Source organism: Protopterus annectens, chromosome 8.part0 (genome assembly GCF_019279795.1).
Source record: "Protopterus annectens isolate FY-2018-M chromosome 8.part0, PAN1.0, whole genome shotgun sequence".
Lineage (NCBI taxonomy): Eukaryota > Metazoa > Chordata > Ceratodontiformes > Protopteridae > Protopterus > Protopterus annectens.
Window position 1 is genome coordinate 1,478,819,589 of NC_056741.1, and position 16,804 is coordinate 1,478,836,392.

Below are 16,804 nucleotides of genomic sequence, written 5' to 3' on the forward strand. Positions count from 1 at the left end.
CCTGTGAGATCCCCATGATATCCCCAGTTGTGCATTGGGAGGTACCTGTGGCTAGTATACCTAGGCCAACACATACCTTGGTATGCACTGGGATGGGTTTCCCTCGGCCTGATCGATGTGTCAGGTGTGGCCGGTGCAGATCACCAAGCTGCTGTAGGAGGTCTCTGTCCACCCCATAGCGCTCCATTATCTCCAGCCCATGTAGCCCCTGGTAGGTAACCCTGGGTCTGTAAAGTGTTCTGTCACCTCACTAAGGGTTATTCGGCAGCATTCACATCCTCACCACCCTGAGCCTCTTGCACATGTTGGTCCATGTTGCCTGCTGCAGCCATTCACATTTGGTTGGATTGTGTTGAGAAATGTCCCCGCATGTATACACCGGTGGTGTAGAGTGTGGGAGAAACCTGTGTGTATGGTGCTTGGTCACTTTACCGTAGTGTTCATGCGCAGGCTGGCCATGTAATCTGCTGATTGTGCTAATTATCACCTGTCTGTGCAGCCTGTTCACCTTGACTACTCCACTACTGCTGTTGTTCCTCCCAATTTCACCAGGCAGGTATAGACACACCCTAGCTTAGGTGTGCTAAGGCAGGAGCAATCCCGAGGCACAGGGCTCCAATGTATGTACAGTATGCCTAAAACCCCTCCCATGCCTTCACCTATATTCCAGTCCTGCACCCAGCTATCTACACACATACACTCTTGGGATTTGCATCACATCCTGGGGATAAACGGGATTCACTATTGTCAACCTCATTTGCATAGTATTGTCTTCTAATGCATAGTCATATGATCCATACTGATCCTCCAAATTAATAACCATTGCTTACTGTCGCTCAGATCCGCACACAGCTGGCTAAAGGTGACTTACTATCACTGTATTCGATGTCCCTTGTTCTTCCCATCAACAAAATAATCGGTCTCTAGACGGCTAGAACCCGGGACCCTGTACACCACAGACGATGCGCTTTACCACTAAGCCATGGCAGATATACATACATCTCAGGTGATCACGTACAAATCATCCAGCACAGATATTCAATAGCACTAATGTATATACACACATACATATAATAATATATATATATATATATATATATATATATATATATATATATATATATAAACTATCTATCTATATATATAAATAAATATATATATATATATATCTATAAAGATATATATATATATATATATATATATATATATATATAGATATATATATATATATATATATATATATATATATATATATACACACACACACACACACACACACACACACACACACACACACACACACACACACACACATATATACATATGCACACACACAGACGTAGATATTGAATTTATATCACAACAGCGGACTACATGACACCAAAGCATTAGACAAGAATGAAAGGGAAACCACATGTGCCACCTGCATTATGTAGTAGTGTTACTAGCAAGGCAAGTGTGTTACGTTTCATCACATGGGTGAGATTGTAGTAAGGGTAAGAGTAGGGCTGCTGACATTTACCCACCGGACCTACTGGCGAATGTATGTGTATGTGTTGACAGCCCAGTCTCTTGGCCAAGTATGACATTTGTGGACACTATATAGCATTGCAACAAAACACACTCAAGACATCCTGGAGCTAGCCACTCACAGATACCAACACATAGGAAACATCTGCCAAACATACAAACCTGTCATGAGTTGGAATCGAACACTTATCTGTATATTCTATTACACTACAGCATTTCGCAGTTACAGAACGCACTACCGAGAATACTGGAGCACAGCACTCCCAGAGGCATACTTCTAGGTGGGTGATATCATCAGCAAAGGCAAAGACGCCGATAGGGAATGTATGGAGAGTGAGCAGTCTAAAAGCATTACTCTGTCCCCAGGCAGCTGGAAACACGCACACACTTAACAGGGCTGGGATTCAAACATAGACCTAACTACCTCATCACACTACAGCATTGCGCAGTTACAGAATGTGCTACCGAGAGTACTGGAATGCAGTCCTCCCAGAGGCATACTTCTAGGTGGGTGACATCATCAGCAAAGGCAAAGACACCAATAGGGAATGTATGGAGAGTGAGCAGTCTAAAAGCATTACTCTGTCCCCAGGAAACACACACACACACTTGGCAGGGCTGGGATTCAAACATACACCTAACTACCATATCACACTACAGCATTACGCAGTTACAGACCACGTTACTGAGATTACTGGAACACAGTACTCCCACAGGCATACATCTAGGTGGATGACATCATCAAGAATGGAACAAACGCCGATAGGGATTGTATGGAGTGTGAGCAGTCTAAAAGCATATTACTGTCCCAAGGCAGACGGAGACATACACATGGCAGTGGTGTTAGCAGGAAAACTGCCTATCTACGGAGCACTATTACAACACTACATAGATATGAGACGCGCCACAGACAGTACACATTTCAAGACAGTCAACCAGTGTGTTCAATGTAGGAATCCATCCCGACGTGGGGTATGGACATCTGTCGCCTGGATGACCACTATCACTATACAGGATTACAATGGTCATGCCCATACACAGAGGCACATAACTGACATAAGGTGTCACTGGGCATGCTCACACACATAGTAGCACACGTCCGTTTGGAATGTACTATGTGTCCATCTACACAACAGTGTACTGGGCATGCTCACACACTTAGTAGTAGTGAAGGGCTGTCTTGTATGCACACGGATTCTAAACACGGAAGGGCACAGTGTGTCGATAGTGAACATTGTTAGCATGAACGCTGCACTACATATATCTGACACTGGTCTTCAGTGCTAGATGTGTAGCATTCGTAATCACAGCTGACAATCCAGATCCAACAATGGGGAATACGTACATCTCTGCAGTGAGGAACACCTGGCATATGGCACAGTTGTGCACAATAGCACTACCACCGTCTACCTCAGATACAGACATGTGGGCCATAAGACCGTGACGGATCACTCCAGGTGTTAGTGTCCCCACGTACATGAAGGCCACTCACATGTACTGACCAGTACACACTCAAAAGCTATCATAGATGTGTCAGGTGCAGATCACAGTGGTAAATGCTGCATTCTACTATGTAGCCCTCAGACATCACCATGTCCTTGGATCAGCAACACACATCCATACATTAGTACAACACCACGTTACTCATGACCAGTGGACTGTACATAGCTCTACAGCAACTGTGCAGACTACACATGTACTGACAGGGTTCCATCATGTGTTATGCAATGCAATGATACCACTGTTCATAACCAGGTCGGCTCTACACATAACAGGGGCCCTGGGTCTTATACAGCTGTAACAGATAACTGTTACTGTACACCAAAAAACACACTCATGTTTGGATATGACATACATGTAATTGCCATGGATATGTACATGCCCCCCCACACACACAAAACAGATATGTACATAGCATAGCTTTTGCTGTCCACCATGCAGACAAGTGGCTACAGCAATCACACGCATGCACATGGAAGGTAGGTCCATGGCTGTTGAATGCTAACAGTACATAAGGTAGCAATGTTGACTGAGGTAACATTCCCTCTGTACTAGTTACCCATGACAACTATCATATCATAAAACAGTCCATGTGTCATGTATGTCATCACACATGTCCACCAATTGCAATGCATACAGACATGGCTACATGACAGGAATGTAGGACCAACACACATGTACATGTAGTGGTGTGCATTCAGTTACCATGCATGTGCAGTAGCTGATGTATGCAGTTCATCTGTGTCTACGTACAACATGCAGTTGCAATGCAGCCCCATCACTGACACCTGTATATGGTGAAATACTGACAGTACGGTATGATGTACATCAGGTATGGATGGATGTGTGTACATAAAGTGGTGGTCCACATTTGCAGATGGATGTTTGCTGAAGACAGCTCACAGGTGTGTCACAAGCCATCCTACCATAACATGTGCAAACAGTATGCTATGTTACTGTTACTTGAAGGTGAAGACATACAACCTACACAGTGGTCAGGGTGTCACTGACTGTAAATCACTTGACACCTGTAACACTTACGTCCTCCCATGTGCATATAGCAGCACAATTGCCGAAGGTAGCGTCGGTACACATAATACGGGCAATGCTGCTGCATATCTGTCAGACATATCATCATATAGCAGGTGTTTGATTCACAGTACTGCCATGTGTGTTTGCTTGCATGACCATATATGCCATGTATGGTGGGGAATACATCCCAATTGTTACAAACCCCTGTACACTGTTGTAGAGATCTGTACATACTGCAGTGTAGAAAGCAAGACATAGGCAGGGGTGGTGTGTGTATCACACACATATTAGCTATCTGTATGTGAATGACATTTGTGGACTCCACAGTGTGTGTGTGTGTGTGTGTGTGTGTGTGTGTGTGTGTGTGTGTGTGTGTGTGTGTGTGTATGTATGTATGGCTGTCTGGTAGGGTGTATGCTACCATGCAGAACAGACAGGATCCCTAACCCCTCATGGTGATGCAATCTACTACCCTGTTGATGCCATTGGTCACAGCCATTACTGCCTACCTGTACATGTTCATTCACTGTATTGCATCATGTGGGTGCACAGTACTGTGAAGGTGATTACCACATAGGCAGGGGTCCTCACCTCAACACTATCAAGTGTGCGTTATAGTGTCATTGACCCTGTGAGTGTGGGCATGTTACTGTGTGTGTCTGTGTATGTCTGTGTGTGTTCTCATCCTGTAACGTGAAAGTGTATTACTGCTACACAGTGAGGCCTCATGCTATCAACTGGCCTCTACCCTTGACATCAGCCAGACCGCTGTGTAAACCCCCTGCACCATGTCACTGTACCTGTGATGTGACCCGGTAAATATGTCACATCTCTAGCCACTGTAGCCTATTACACAGCTCACATGCTTCTGGATCAGTAGATGTGTGGACATCTGTGGAAAGGTAGCCTTTCTAACAGCGAGGTTGAGGCTACATATAGCATGTTGGTATTGCCATACATGCCTGTGAGTACTCCACATTTACACATGGGAAACTGCAAACACTGGTACTTATTGGCACATGCAATTAGACCTTAAGGAGGGAAGCAGGGCATCATTACCAACATGCTGTTACTGTTGTTACCAAGACACATACTGTGAACATACGACAATGCATTCTAACTGCAAACACTGTTACGTAATAGCACATGCAATTAGACCTTAAGGAGGGAAGCAGGGCATAATTACCAACATGCTGTTACTGTTGTTACCAAGACACATACTGTGAACATATAACAATGCATTCTAAACCTATACTACATGGTATGTCTGCTGCATGTCAACAGTACACAACAAATGTAATATACACTTATCTCACTATTCTGTTCACCCTGTGCATCAGACCATATGAGCATGTCCCTGCACCGATGGTGTAGATGACAGGGATGCAGCACAGGCATCATAATACGCATAGGGTGATAATGTTTGCCAGGGGCATAGGCTGCACCAGTGGATGAGATCATGTGTGTGGATTAGGGCCGGTGATCTGATTGGACATGTGTGGTTGTTATGCATGTGGGTGTTGCGGTGCCCTACAGATGTTTCTGCTGTGTGCGTGTATGTGTGCACACAGTTCTGCCATGTGTCCAGCCTACACAGGAGTATTATTGACAGCTTCAGATTGTACAGACCAGGATGTACAGCTCACTGTGTCCAGCCACGCCACATGACCTGTGCCTGCCAGGGGTTGCACGGGCACTACCAGGCAGTGGTACAGATTGGCTAACGTCTGATGACACATGTCCACTGGAAGCATGTCCCCATTGGGAACATCCAGGGCCACGTCCACGTGGCCTGCTGTGTCCTGGTGTGGACAGCACAGCACCAGCTGCACTGCTACTGCAACCGGCACTATGGGAGTGGGCATGTGAGGTAGCTCGCTCAAGTAGACCTGCACCAGGTGGTGTAGCTGGCCTACGTCCACGTGGCCTATGCCTCACTCCTACCAGATGTTCCAGCACAGACAACTCACGCTCATGGAACGCCATGCCACGGTCAAGGATTCCAACCATGTCACCCAATCATCTGTCCAGAACGTCAACAATCTGCTGTTGAGCATTTGCCAATGCCTGGATGTTGTCATTTAAAGAATGGATAGCAGCCCTCTGAAGCCTCTGCTCTTCTCTGTTCTGCCATTCATCACGTGCCTGCACCGCCATTACAGTCTGAAACATGCGTCTGGTGACACCAGCTACTGCGCTCTGTTCTGCAGGTGCATGTCTGCCAGAGGTCCTCCTACGAGCAGAACTGGCCACATGCCTGTGTAGCACATCTGCAGTCATTACAATGACACCATGGTGATAAGACACACCTTCTGTAGCCACCACATGTTCCTGTTCCAAGCTAACACACACACTGACTGTCCTTCTTCTCTGGCCACTGGTGATGGGGTATGTGTTGGCATGAGAACTGTGTGCGGGGAAGAGGGGGATATAGCTGGGATGGCAACCATTGGCACTGATTCAGCCCCTGACAACCCTGCCTGTACCTCAAACATATGCTCATAACTGCTAGAGTCTGTGGGGACACTAACATCAGATGGACCGCAGGAGGGTAATGCACCTACATCACCTGTGAATGCAAACAAAGACTCTACATTACAATAGAGACACACACACAGACAGAGACACAGACACACATACACACGGAGACAGAGACGGGGACAGAGACACAGACACACACACACAGAGACAGAGACACAGACACACACAGAGACAGAGACACAGACACACAGAGACACAGACACAGACACACACACACAGACAGACAGAGACACAGACACACACACACACACACACACACACACACACACACACACACACACACACACACACACACACACAGACACAGACACACACACAGACACACAGACACACAGACACAGACAGACAGAGACAGACAGAGACACAGACACACACAGACAGACAGAGACACAGACACACACACACAAAGAGAGAGACACACACACACACACACACACAGAGACAGACACAGACACACACACACACACAGACAGAGACAGACAGAGACACACACAGACAGACACAGACACACACAGACAGACACAGACACACACACACACAGACAGACACAGACACACACAGACAGACATGAACACAGACACACAAACAGACAGACACACACACAAACACAGACACAGAGACAGACCATGCATGTGATTTGACAGAAGGTCTGCAGCATGCATGTGATACAGCAGTCGGCATGCAACTCAGCCATTAATAGTGGTAGTTAGCATACATCCCTGGGTTGCACACAACAGCAAGCAGGTGTCATATCAGAAGCCATGCATTTCACACAATCATGGTAGTAAGCATGCATCCCTGTGATATACCATGTGGACCAGCACAGGTTAACAGTACACATGGCTGATGTGACCTTGACATTAACATGTAGTATGACATGCAATCTGCTGACATGTACATTGACATGCATACATGTCTGACACAATGGTGTCCTGACACATGTACAGCGGTGTAATGAGTATCACATTGCAGTGTTGTCTGTATGCCCTACAGATAGAATGCACTTTTAGCAGATGTGCATGAGCATTGAAGGGTAGTATGAGGCGTCTACATTGCTATACAGTGTGAAGTACAGACACTGTGCCATTGCGTGGCATCATGAGGCATCTATATTGCTATACAGTGTTGAATACACACACAGTGCATAGCCATGACTGCGTGCATACACATTACATAAATACTGTGGATTGTGACCCAGGTCGCTGAGGTGTATACACACTAAATCATGCTGTATCATGTAACAGGTCACTGGAAGACTTACAGATAACACCCCTGAACAACTACTAAAATGTCTTAGCTGCCTGGCAAACGTGTCCACACATGGCAGACTTGTCAATACACCATGTCCCGCATGACATTTATGTACCACACACACGAGGTGCATGGTTGACAGTGCTGTCCAACAGCAGCAAGGGAAATGTTCCGTATCTGTGGCCTGATGTGGTGTCTATGTCTGTGGAAGCTGTACAGGTGACTACTGTCATGCTGTGACACAGCCATGATGTTCAACACATCTTATATGGTCGAATTAAGTGACACCTCCACAAGCTGTGCACAGGCTTTTAGGATGTCCAGTGTTCCACATCAACTATATAACCATTCAACAAAGGCTATAGTTGGAACATGTGTGGACAATGTGCAACAGGGTGTATACACATCACATCTACTGTGTGTTGCTACATGCCTCTGGCCATCCTCCATGGCCATGTGTGAACATGTGTTGGCCAAATGTTTGTGATGGCCATCTATCTCACATGTCTGTGTTGTCCCATATGACATACACCCATAGATGTCAGATACATCACTGTCCACAGGGTTATGCAGACAAAGGGTTGTATGTTTGGTATGTGAGGTATATTTTATGGGATAGTGAGACAATGTTGCAGCCAGAATGCTACATGTCTGGGACATGTCAGATAGCACATCACAATGTGTGCACCCATTGCAGGGGCATATTCTACAATGGTGAATCCTGTGGGCTGCCCATATCCCAGCTCACTGTGTGGTACTGTTTGCGTTCCACACATGTGTTGTTTCAATGCATAGTACATATTCCTACATTGAACAACACCTCCACCATTGTATGCACAGCTGTCCACCCATCTAGCAATGACAGATACTGTGGTTTCATGTTGGTGTTTCATTTAGTTTGTATATATTGCACATGGGTAGCCAGTGTGATTGATGACAGATGCAACCTGTATATCGTGACTGGACCATACATTATGTGTACATGTGTTAACTGGCCACATGGCGGATAGATCTATGCATTAACATGCCTGATACTGATAACTGTCTCACCTGCAATGGACTGCTCTCTGTGCGGCATGCCAAAGGTACCGGTATAGGGGTGACACAGCAGTTTGATCATTATCCATGACTGTGTGACAGCTACAGGGTGCACTTTGCATGTTAACACATTCGCCTGTACAATAGCATATAGTATGCAGTATGCACATGTGTGCATACACAGGGTAGCATACTATAGTATGCAGCATGTGTGTAAACATACATTGCATATGATGTTACATTACATATTGTACAGTGACACATGCAACTAAATGGGATATAATAGTTATATGTGCAGTAGTGACTTACCAGGCAACTCCAGGCTTGGTGGTTGGGAGACACCCACCTCCACGATGACAGCTAGTGTTTGTGGATGCTGTTTTGAGGAGGTCCCCAGGCTGGCCAGTAGCTCCTCGGTAGGTGTGAGTGGGGACTGGGTTGGTGGCCGACCACCTGTTCTACCTTGTTCCCTGGCGATTGCATTGCCACGCTGTTTCGCATGTTGTATCAGGTCCGTGCAGTGTCTGCGCACCTGCTGGTAGGTGCAGTTATGGCCACCCACATCATTAACGCTCCTGCGAAGTTCCTGCCACAGTCATGCTGCTGGGCATGCTGTGGCACATGGCTGAACAATACCTCATAGTTATCATGGAGGTACAGTATGAGGGCATCATCCTCCAAGCGGCTATATGCTGGCAGGTGTGAACGAGGCATTATCTGGAAGATAATGATGGAGACAGGTCACAGTATCTCAGAGATGCACAGAGATACAGCTGCACATACATTTGTATTAAATCTAGTACATATGAAATGTTGTCTTTGCAAATCGTCATGACACTGACACGACTGACATGTTTGTGTCACACACATGTAACACCCGTTGTGCATTGGATATCATCACCATATATGTGTGTCACCTCATTACATTGCTCATACTCCATGTGAATGCTGTCTTGATGTGGGCATGTCTGTTTGCCTGTACTGGTGTTCTTACCTATCAGCACATGCCTGGATGTGTCCACAGTAATGCTGTTGACCTTGATGCTGTGTATATGTCACATATCAACACATACACTGCCTTAATGGACATGAGCAGTGACAATGTAGACATGCACACGGAAACCTTTACATGCATGTGTTTTGCCATATACATCTACACGGCACTGTACAGCAGTTCAACATCCTGCCATGTATCGCCTGTGCTGCACATGTGATACACATGGGACAATGGCTAGCCGGATGTTATTTGCAGGGATGGTTATCAACTATAGAATGTACGGACAAGGTCATGCAGTAGTGTGTTTGCCCTGAGCCATGTATGGGCATAGGATGTGAGGTTTTATAGCTGTATCCGACAGCCATGTTGCCACCGCCAGGTGCATCAGTGCCACATTACTGATCCAGACAGTTAATGATACATCTACCATGCGGTCATCGCACCATGTATGACAGAGATGACATGTGCAGCTTTGAAGGACAGGGTTGCATGGTATGGCAGGAGTATGTAACATGTATGGCACAGGGATCTGTCCAACATGTGGCGATCCTTGTAGTAGGAAGGTGGCTGTCCATGACATATGTCTTTCAGATCAGGATATATATGTGTAGCATGTCCAACATCACAGTGTTGCACATGTCTTTATGCAGGGTAGCCAGCATGCTGCATAGTGGAGGTGAGGATTGTGAAGGCTGGTGTCGCCCATCCACGCTTGGCCAATACCCCTTAAAGGTGATATGTGATCCGATATTGGTCACCTGAGAGCTGAGTATGGCTGTCCAATGATCTCCATGCTCATGGATGGCACCCTGTCATGACTTGGGTGCCTCGTATGACTACCTAATAGGCCTGCAGATGTCACCAGCTCAGGGAGGTAAACTGCACAGCACCATCCCTTACACGCAGTGTCCATAATGTTGACTGCTGCCTAGGTGGTAGTTAATGGGTACAGGGTTATTAACCTAGCAGTGACAATGCAATAAGCAGCTGTCAGATTGTGCACATATGTCACGCACCTCACCCACAAAGCCCATTCTGTATCTTGTCCACAACACTGAGACAGCTATTGCTCCTAGGTCATGGCCATTCACATCCTTACATACGCAGATGCCTCCCATTTGTCTGTGTGGTATGGGCTACAATGAGGGGGGAGTACAAAACATTAACCCTGTTTTACTGTAGCTGCCACTGGTGTGATATGCACATGTCACTCAGACACCTTTTGTAGTGTTGCTTCTGTCAACAGGCCACTTACGAAAGTACATCTAGTATACTCAGTGTAGCTGGAACACAGTATGGGTGATGATGTCCTATGACCTGTCACAGGTATGCTATGCAGTGTGAAATAATCCATACTGTCATCTACATCTGTACTGCTAACATCTACGTTGATTAAGGTTCATGGACTTGCAGACCATACTCAGCAGGGTAATAGTTCAGTGCCTCCCATTATGACTGGCGTTTCCACTTTGTGGGTTGTGATAACTGTTGCTGTGCTCCATTCAACGTTTTCACAGACTAACATGAACCTATGTTTTACATGGAAGTGTATGTGTAGAGCAAACTGTTTTGCCATATGTGTATGTTACGACCAGGGATGTTGACAGGTCACATGCAGCCTGAGTGCACCTTGTACCATCATAATTATCATTACAGGGTTTCTGTAGTGTTCATGAATATGTGATTGTGTACCTGTTGGGGTGGCAGTGGGTTTATATTATCCGACACCCTATCTGTATTGCATATTCATGATCAGCACTTGTTCAGAACATGTAAGCACTTCATGAGCTACTAATTACCATAGCACACATTCCAGCTCATTTCCTACAAGTACACTGTTTGTCCTTACATTTCCAGCTTGCTTACAGTACAACAGCTGTTGTACAAATATACCTCACATATCTTGTGAGACATGGTTGAATATACAGGCATGTCCAAGTGTCAATTACCAGTGTTATTGCCTGTCTATATGATGAATATGGCAAACACGAGGCAATATAGCAATTGTCTCATGTACACAGTCAATGCTCACCTCCCAACATACAACACTACAGCCTGTGGGAGATGCACATATGTAGCCATGCTGGGGGTAATGCTCTCTCCAACCCAGACTGAACCTGACATTCATGTGGGGATGTTAAACAGCAACACACCCCATTCATCACATAGTCTCACTAGATCTCCACCAACACAGGCCACACATAGTATGACTATGACATTTGCGGAACCTCTCCATACTCTCTGTGTAGGCAACAGAGGCAGCTTCCATCACCAAACACAACACCAATTACTTATAGCCCACAGACTCATGTGTGCCCATCAACTGCAGCCAATAGGGTGTTATAACATACCCAACACACTAGTCATAGGTGACTCTGTAGGCGGTCACACTGATGTCCCACTCAGCAGGCTACACAAGGCGATAGTCGCTTACATTTGGCTGTCGGGTAACATGATCCGCAACATAACCTATGCACTCATGCCACTCCTCACCAGGTACAATTTGACTGTCATTCTCCATGTAAGTGTGACTGCCCTGAGATGTAACTTCCTGGACTACATGTACAGGGACATGCAATAGCTCTCCGGTCTTGTAGCCCAGGAAGGTATTGCCAAAGCCCTGAGAAGCATTCTGCATTCATCCAGACTGATACCACTGTACAACGACTGAATGTTTCACTTCAACAGTTGCCTATGCTTCTGCTGTCATTCCACAGGCATCCAGTATCTGTCTGCTTTAAATGACATGGTCGACAAAACACGATGCTTTGGCACAGATGACCTGCACCTGTCGGCCCTGGGATTACGGATAACATGTAAGGCTCTTGCTGTTCCTATACTGCCTGTCTTGGACAGTTTCCAATAACATATTCACCACCAGAACAGGAACAGGCAAGCAAAACCTGAGGGTAATGTTACTCAGTGCTTGACATCTTCATCTCTAATGCACTCAGACGAGGCACTCCTTATAATGGACCACTTCGATATCTCTGCAGTGACTGGGACTTTCTTCTAGGCTCTGGAGAGCACCCCTGCACTGACAGGTTATACACAGACCACAACTTTCAGTCATGTAACCAGGACCGGAACACCCACGGCGGAGGTGTGTCCATATTTCACAAGGATGTACACACCTTCAGGCTGGTTACTTAGCACAATGCATCAGAGGTAATCCAAGTGCAACTAACTATGGCCAGAACTGCTATACACATTGTAACTTGCTACGGATTCCACACCATACCCCATGGTTACCGGCCCTCATTTCTTGGTGTACTGGACAGTAGGGTTCAGACAGGAACTACTGATGTGAGACTGACACTACCCCACACTTAACTGGGATACCTACTCATGTACCGACACATTAGGCCAATGCTTTCTGGGATTCATAACCTCCAGCCAGCTGGATCAACCTATACACACCACCACCAAGGCCAACAATATCCTAGACATGGACATTACCAACATGTGACTGGTGTTCCACACCTGGGGTTATCCCCTCATTGGTAGTTTCCAAACGTATGCTAATCACCCTTGTTATCCACATCCCGGCACCACACCCTTTATGGAATACATAGTACAATATTTCTACAAGGCCAACTTCAGACGTCTTATGACAGCGGTAGTAAATGTCATGACACCTGTGCAGATGGACAATGTAGTTACAAATGCTGAAACATACACAACTGCACTTCATTAGTACTTACACGACTGCATGGATCATGCTATCCCAAACAGAGCCATGATGGTACCCACCAGATAACGGATGCCACTCTGGGGGTCCAGTTCCATGGATGTAATGTACAACAAAAGGTGGAGGCTGTTGCAAAGTGGAGTACAATCCCATGGGTGGGGTAGCTCCCTGGTCAGCCTCAGTAGGAATCCGGGATCCCTTATCACATCCTCCAAAGCTAGCTACATAAACATTACTGCGACACATTCCAAGGACTACCACAAAGCATTATGGAGGTATGTCAGTACTTGATGGCAATACCCACATCTGCTCTGACATACGACGGTTAGGCAGGAACATTACAGAACCGACTGATATTGGCAACATCCTGGCAGATAGGTTCAATGCTAACTTTACACCCCTCTCACACCCTACAGGGCCCAAATCTATACAGGAACAATGCAGAGTCCCTGTGGTCACAACTACGCAGTTCCAACCTGCACTCTCTAAGGCCAGGAACACAGACTCCATGTGACCGTCCAACATCCCATGCTTCGATTTACACAAACCTCAGAATGACATGGTTTCCCACTTGGCCACCAGATTCACTAATAGCCTTGTATCAGGCATTGTGGCCCCTGAATGGCACACAGCAACAGTTATCACACTCCACACAGGTGGCGCCACAGTGGACCAGTGGGACTATTGCCCTATATGCCTGACTGGACTGTTCTGCAAGGCTATAGGGCACATCATCATGGAAGTCATTCACAGAGACATTGGTGGGCTCCAGACCTTTGATACCACCCAGGTTGGATTTCTTAGGGTCAGACCATGGCTCCTACACCTGGTAGACTCCTTTGATACAGTTCCCAAGGTAGTAGATGATGGTAAGGAGGTCCACACAGCCTACCTTGTCCTCTCATTGGCTTTCAGCACCGTTCTCCATTCTGGTATTGACAACATACACATCCACCTGCACATCGACCCCTATGTCTCGAGATGTTATTCAAAGTGGCTCATGGACAGGACCCACACAGTGAGGGTAGCATGCTGTAGTACCTACTGTAATTCAGTTTCACTTGGCGTACCCCAGTCCTCGGTCATAGGGCCCCTCATGTTTGGTATATGCTTCCCTGAGGTACAGGCTAGCACAGAGGGACTTTCCCTGAATAGGTTTCCAGATGACTGCAAACAAGGAGCCATGATTGATCCACCAGCTGATACAGACACCCTCCATAAGAGTGTCACTGTGACAGATACCTGGTGTCGATAACATGGCCTCAAGCTGCATGACACAAGGTGCATAGACATCCCCTTTGGATTACAACAATCACCCACTGACTATCACATAGGTGGTAGTCCCCTACATACATGTGACATTATACGGGATCTTAGTACACACGTATATAGCACCCACTCCTTTGATAACCATATTGCCAATGTGGTGTGGATATCCTTCTATGTGGCCACCCTAATCTGTAATGGGTTTGTAGCTGGAACAAAGGCACCCATTGTATCTCTATACTCCTGATGTATGAAACATGTTCAAGGGTACAACACCCCTTTTGGGGTGTATGTTACAGAACAGCAATGGCTTTAAATACCATAACATTAACACACCATGAGGATTATTGACCTCCGAAGGATGACATATGCAGCACAACTACAGAAACCATAGCTGTACACATTTGCATACTGCATACTCAGGGGTGACCTCTGCTGACCATACAAGGCCCATGTCCACAACAGTATTGATGGATATACTCCACATAAGCAACATAAGCAAAAGCCACTGAGAGCAACATGCTCAGGGATATGTACCCAAATGCAATGATGAGTGGGACGTGCTTGAGGGATACATTCCTGAACCAGACACTCACCATGCTTTGGAACATGATTCCTATGTACATCAAGCAGGGACCCTCACTAGCACTCTTCATGAGATACCTCGATGGGTGGATGGGAGACAGACATGTACGCCAGGGATCACTGCAGTGGCTATACTGTACACAGGTACAGGTAACGAATGGCTCTGCTGTTCACAGGCACAGGACACTACCCTAGGGAGGTGCCACCAGTGAAAACACTGTAGTTGGGCTTACAAATGGACTTGGCCAGACAGCATAGTACCTAACTATGAACCTGTGAAGCTATTACATGTCCTTTGTGCATGGATAATTGAGTAGCTCTTCCATTTCAATTAGCTATCATGCTGTTACACTGTCCCGTGACTGCAAGCCATATGTATCCTGTTATTGAAGACCTATCATTTAGTAGACTAAAACTATGGTTGTTGCAGGCTTATTCATTGAGCCATTGTTAATTGGTTCCTATATAGCATGCAGGTGAGTTTGATACTTCAATCCCTCCGGAAATGCATCTATATGTAAGGGAATGTTACTAATTGACAGCTGTCTCGTGTATTTCTTTCACAGATATTTGCACTCATTGCAGTTGTGTTGGTGACTGAACCTCTTTGGCTTGGGTTGCCACCTTTTCAAATGGCCATAGTGGGACATTTGCAGGACACACATCAGTGTTTAGAGGCCAACACATACCTATGTTCAGTACACAAGATAGAACGTACTTTTATCCTAAATACATCCTTATTCTTGTAGCACTTTAGCTACTTATCATGTTTCTTGTAACATTTACATATTTTAGATACAGGAATAACTATTTAATGCAAATATTACATAATATATGGGACATAATTATGTCCTACAATCTCGGACATTTGCCCTTTTTAATATTTGCTGTCAGGACACAACTGCCCAAGGAGGGGCTGTCCCTCTCAAAGTGGGACAGGTGGTAACCATATGCCTACGGCCAGCTATGACTACACCTACCGTAATGATCTACCTCTGAGTTAGCACTAACAGACACACAATGCAAACACACACACACACACACACACACACACACACACACACACACACACACACACACACACACACACACACACACACACATTACAGTCCCACGGAAATGCACACGACACCCTCAACATACACTTACACAGACTACAGCAATCACAAACACACTTGAACACAGTACCTACCTGGACCACAGCACCGACAGCGATAACTAAATGTCCCTTAACATCGTGATAATATTACTCACGGTTCTATTGTTCCAGTACTGTGGTCTTTCGGTCTTTAAGCCTCGTGATTACACGTGTCGATATGTAAAACATTCAGTAGTTGGCAGTATCCTATTTATTTGTACCTCCACGGTTGTGT